This window comes from Bos grunniens, chromosome 7 (assembly GCF_055505025.1).
Source record: "Bos grunniens cultivar Pamir isolate PY7600 chromosome 7, Bosgru_T2T1.0, whole genome shotgun sequence".
Lineage (NCBI taxonomy): Eukaryota > Metazoa > Chordata > Mammalia > Artiodactyla > Bovidae > Bos > Bos grunniens.
Window position 1 is genome coordinate 78,568,136 of NC_141171.1, and position 5,867 is coordinate 78,574,002.

Genomic DNA, 5,867 nt, shown 5'->3' on the forward strand with positions numbered 1-5,867 from the left:
CTAGAACACAAGCTCAATAGTGGTGGTGCATGGGTTTAGTTTCTCCACAGCATGTGGGATCTTCCAGGACCAGGAATTGAGCCCATGTCTCCTGCATCAACAGGCTGTTTCTTTACCACAGAGCCACCAGAGAAGCCCCCCCCCCCAATTTATTGACTTTTAGGTTTCTCAGGTATAAGTCAGACCCCAGTCCTTATTGATCCCAAGCATTGAGGGTACATATCAAGTTCCCTGAAATGGCCTCATCGAAGTATCTCCCAACCCAGCTTGAAAGAAGAGTCATTTAAAGGAGGCTAACCCAGACTATAACTCAAGTCATAAAACCTCTCTTCTCTAGGCACTTTCAGATCCTTGACACAGATAACGGTGTTGAGACCATCTCATAGATTCATACAAATTACCTTGAAAACTATGCATGTTAATTTAGCATCTCATCTGGGGATTTGTTACTTATCTTCCCTTCTTGGCTGAAATTTCCATGTTCATATCCTGTTATAGATTCGACACTATAGAGACTATACCAGTGGGAGAAGGAAGACACGGGAACACTAGCCAAGCAGTTCTTAATTGTTGTCTTAGCATTTTCATTTTCTTTACCATCCGCAACTTCGTCGTGTAATTTCAAACAACTGTGTTTCTCCCAGGAGGCTAAGCTCGCAAGAGTGCGCACATCTATCCCAGCAGGGAGTGGGGTGAGGTGGGGCGGGGCGAGGCCTGGGGCGGCCACAAGGAAAGATGGCGACCACCAGTCTCCATTCTGAAGGGTGCGCCAGCAGTCCCCAAATGTGCCGGCAAAGCACATGTTTGAGTCTCAGGCTGTTGCGTGAAAACAAGTAAAAGAGCCTCTTTCAAACACAGCCCAGGAGCCCCGTGCTGGGTCGCTTCTGTCCAGCGCCCTGAAAGCAGGTGAGTCTGTGCTCCCCAAGCTCTTCCTCAGAACCTCTCATGGACCTCAGAACCTCTCGTGGACCTGAGTGAGCCTTGTTGGTTTGCAAAGCTAGATGTCTGGGGGGCTTGTTCCTCGAGTGCAGGTCTTAAAAGTTTGAGGTGCTCCATATGGGGTTCAAACCCTTTTCTCCTCAGGGAGAAGTTCCAGGTTTTGACGTAAGTGACGGTCAGGGCTGGAGTTTTTGGTAATTGGGTCCCGGCCTCTCCTACCAGGTTCCACTTGGCCTTCTCCCCTCCCCCTCACATGGAGGAGTCAGTCAACCCATTAAAAATTTTTGTTGTTGTTGTTGTTTTTCTGATAAAGTTGTTCTATATGTAGCTGTAGATTCATTGTGTTCATGGAAATGGGTGAATTCAGGATTCTTTTACTTGTCATCTTGAATATAATTTATCAATATTTAAATGTGGACACATGCTTTATGTTATCCGGAGAAGGCAATGGCGACCCACTCCAGTACTCTTGCCTGGAAAATCCAGTGGATGGAGGAGATTGGTAGGCTGCAGTCCATGGGGTCACTGAGTTGGACATGACCAAGCAACTTCCCTTTCACTTTTCACTTTCATGCACTGGAGAAGGAAATGGCAACCCACTCCAGTGTTCTTGCCTGGAGAATCCCAGGGACGGTGGAGCCTGGTGGGCTGCCATCTATGGGGTCGTGCATAGTCCGACATGACTGAAGAGACTCAGCAGCAGCAGCAGCAGCTTGTGTATTGCCCCAGGTGTAGGCAATAAAGGGCTGCATTTTCTGAAGAGAATTTAAAAACAGTTATGAAACTAACTAGAAGTCAGTCTTCTTGTGATTATTACCATGTCCTAACAATTCTAGGCAGCGCTGTTACAAATTGAATTGTATTCCTTCGAAAGAGATGTTTTGAAGTCTTAACCTTCAGTACCTCAGAATGCAAGCTTAATTGGAAATAGGATTGTTGCAGATGTAGTTAATTAAGTTAAGATGAGGTCATACTGGAGTGGGGTGGGCCCCGATCCAAAATAACAAGTGGAGTCCTTACAAGAGGTGGCTGTGTGAAAACACAAAGACACAGGGAGAACAGCCTGTGAATGTTGTAGGCAGGGAATGGAGTGATGCATTATCAAGGTAAGGAACAATGCTATGTATATGTCAACACCAGTCTCTCAATCCAACCCCCCATGCCACCCCTTTCCTCCTTTGGTATCCATAGGTTTGCTCTCAATGTCTGTATCTCTCTCTCTGTCCTGCAAGTAAAATCATCAGTACCATTTTTCTAAATTTCACATATATGCGTTAATATAGGACATTTGGTTTTCTTTTTCTGACTTACTTCACCAGGTGCAATAGTCTCTAGGTCTATCCACATCACTCAAATTACCCAATTTCATTCCTTTTTATGACTGAGTAACACTCCATAGTTCCTGTGTACCTGATAGTTCATATAAAATACATAACTAATGAAAACCTACTGTATAGCACAGGGAACTTCACTCAGTGCTCTCTGGTGATGTAAATGGGAAGTAAATCCAAAAGAGGAGCTAATAGATATGTACCACTGATTCACTTTGCTGTGCCTTAGAAACTAACACAACATTGTAAAGCAACTATGTGGTGGTTGTTTAGTTGCTAAGTTATGTCCAGTTCTTATGACCCCATGGACTATACCCCACGAGGCTCCTCTGTCCATGGGATTTCCCAGGCAAGAATACTGGAGTGGGTTGCCATTTCCTTGTCCAGGGGATCTTCACCACCCTAGGATTGAACCCAGATCTCCTGCATTGCAGGTGGATTCTTTACTGTCTGAGCCACCTTACTCCAATAAAAATCAATTAAAAAAAAATTTTTTTTTTTTTAAAAAAAGGCAAGACAAGGAACGCAAGGACAACATTACTGCACCAGAAGCTGACAGAGAACAATGGAACTTAACTGTCTCTCAGAGCACTCAGAAGATATTACACAGACCCTAGATTTCAGACTTCTGGACTCCAAAACTATGAGAGCATAAATTTTTGTTGTTTTAATTTACCCAATTTATGATGTTTTTTTACAGCAGAACTAGGAAACAAATACAAACATTAAGGATAGACTACTCCTCTATCCTCTTTCAATCACTAATTTAGTGACTAACAAAAATAAAATAGTATATATTAGCAAATATTTACAAATTCTTCAGCCAAATACATTTGATTTCCAAACCTAATACTCTACCACAGTATACTAGATTTTCCTACTGATTGAAACATCACCTTGGATTTGGACAGGAAATCTAAAGGTATGAGGACGAATTTGACAAATGGGCACATGAGTGGAAAGCCAGGTCTTCCATGTATCAGTTCAGTTCAGTCACTCAGTCGTGTCCGACTCTTTGCGACCCCATGAATCACAGCACACCAGGCCTCCCTGTCCATCACCAACTCCCGGAGTTCACTCAGACTCACGTCCATCGAGTCAGTGATGCCATCCAGCCATCTCATCCTCTGTCGTCCCCTTCTCCTCGTGCCCCCAATCCCTCCCAGCATCAGAGTCTTTTCCAGTGAGTCAGCTCTTCGCATGAGGTGGCCAAAGTACTGGAGTTTCACCTTTAGCATCATTCCCTCCAAAGAAATCCCAGGGCTGATCTTCAGAATGGACTGGTTGGATCTCCTTGCAGTCCAAGAGACTCTCAAGAGTCTTCTCCAATACCACAGTTCAAAAGCATCAATTCTTCGGCGCTCAGCCTTCTTCACAGTCCAACTCTCACATCCATACGTGACCACTGGAAAAACCATAGCCTTGACTAGACGGACCTTTGTTGGCAAAGTAATGTCTCTGCTTTTGAATATGCTATCTAGGTTGGTCATAACTTTCCTTCCAAGGAGTAAGCGTCTTTTAATTTCATGGCTGCAGTCACCATCTGCAGTGATTTTGGAGCCCCCAAAAATAAAGTCTGACACTGTTTCCACTGTTTCCCCATCTATTTCCCAACAAGTGATGGGACTGGATGCCATGATCTTCATTTTCTGAATGTTGAGCCATATATAGGCCATGCCTAAAGAAGGTAGGTGTGCTGACAACATCTATTAGTCACAGTGTAAATGCCAAAGTAATAAATACCCTGGCATTTGTATTATGATAACCTGCTCTGATAACCACAACCATGATAAGAATATTTGTAGTGTCTTGTTACTCATTTTTCTCTCTGCCTTAGCAGCCACTTCAGTGCTCTGTAACCTCTAAACCCTGCTCCCTACTTTATAAAATCCTGAGTAATATCTGTTTTCTTTGTCTTAATGGACTGCCTTCATGTCTAAGAATCTATGAATAACCAGTCTAGAACAACATAGAAGGCTGCCAGTAACCCAAAATGTCATCCCATATCTTTTAAGGCCAGAGAGAATGATTTCCCAAATAAATTACTACAAGTTATAAATGGCTGGCTTGCAAAATTAACTGAACAGAACAATTTTAAAAATAAAAAGAGGAAATAACTGTTAAGTAACATTTTGGTTTTTTAGATCCTCCCTATTATCTTAGTGCTCTGTTTGAACAAGCAAATAGTGCTTGCCCCATACTATCTCCACATTCAAAATACCTAGGATGGGTATTATGAATTCCCAACCTGTCAGCTTTGGCTGAATTACAGAGTGCTCAATTATGCTCTAATCGAATAGCTGCCCGATGCAGGCCACGTAATGACTTCCTGATTATCTGCCTTTAAATGATGAATGAAATGAATATGTAACATTCTGTTCAAATATAGCATACTTAGCATGCCAAATGAAAACTGATTTTGTGCTCCTCTCTCTGAAAAACGTATATTTTATTGTAATTCAGTTCAATGGTTGTTCTGCTGCTGGTTTTGTAGTCATCAAGACAAACATTGAATGAGCTATCTAGGAGACCATTAGTCTTTATTTTTGCTTTCCAACAGATGCTAAAGGTGTTAAACAATGTTTAGTTTATTTGGGTTCGTCTCTTTACATCTTCTCATTGGGGAAAAAATGAGAAAGGTCGTATTTTTAAGAACACTTCTTGGCAGTGTTTCAACACACATTGGGGGGAAAAAGTCTGTTTTGATGACTGTGTTGCAAAGACAACATTAAAATATGAATAAATTATTTATTGGCAACCGTACTTTTTATAAGGCAGCAATTTACAATATTATCACCAAAAAAGAGTAAATGATTTGAAACCTGATTGAATTGTATGTCTGACCTGCAATAATAGGAGGTTGCATGACCATAGTAACTCATTTTACTATATTTTAAATGATGTAAGTCACTTGCAAAAATATTTAAGTGCACTCCTTCCTGAGAATTTGAAAGTATAATAGTAAACTTTTCACATTAATGGTAGATGAGATTATCTTATAAATATATCTTTAATTTCAGTTCAGTCACTCAGTCCTGTGTGACTCTGAGACCCCATGGACTGTAGCACCAGGCTTTCCTGTCCATCACCAACTCCTGGAGATTTCTCAAACTCACGTCCATCGAGTCGGTGACACCATCCAACCATCTCATCTTCTGTCATCCCCTTCTCTTCCTTCCTTGAATCTTTCCCAGCATCAGTGTCTTTTCCAATGACTCAGTTCTTCCCATCAGGTGGCCAAAGTATTGGAGTTTCAGCTTCAACATCAGTCCTTCCAATGAATATTTAGTACTGATTTCCTTTAGGATGGACTAGTTGGATTTCCTTGCAGTCCAAGAGACTTCTCCAACACCACAGTTCAAAAGCATCAATTTTTATAGTCCAGCTCTCACATCCATACATGACTACTGGAAAACCCATAGCTTTGACTAGATAGACCTTTGTTGGCAAAGTAATGTCTCTACTTTTTAATATTTTGTTTAGGTTGGTCATAGCTTTTCTTCCAAGAAGGAAGCATCTTTTAATTTCATGGCTGCAGTCACCATCTGCAGTGATTTTGGAGCCTCCAAAAATAAAGTCTATCACTGTTTCCATTGT

The 5,867-nt window shown here is 41.6% G+C and overlaps 1 long non-coding RNA gene across 1 annotated transcript; it reads left to right on the forward strand.

Annotated features, from left to right (window-relative positions):
* The first annotated feature begins 504 nt into the window (after positions 1-504).
* On the forward strand, positions 505-3,085 carry LOC147369857 (uncharacterized). Its single transcript, XR_015168002.1, has 2 exons — positions 505-906; positions 2,782-3,085. It is a non-coding gene; the product is annotated as an uncharacterized LOC147369857 (long non-coding RNA).
* The last annotated feature ends 2,782 nt before the right edge of the window (positions 3,086-5,867 follow it).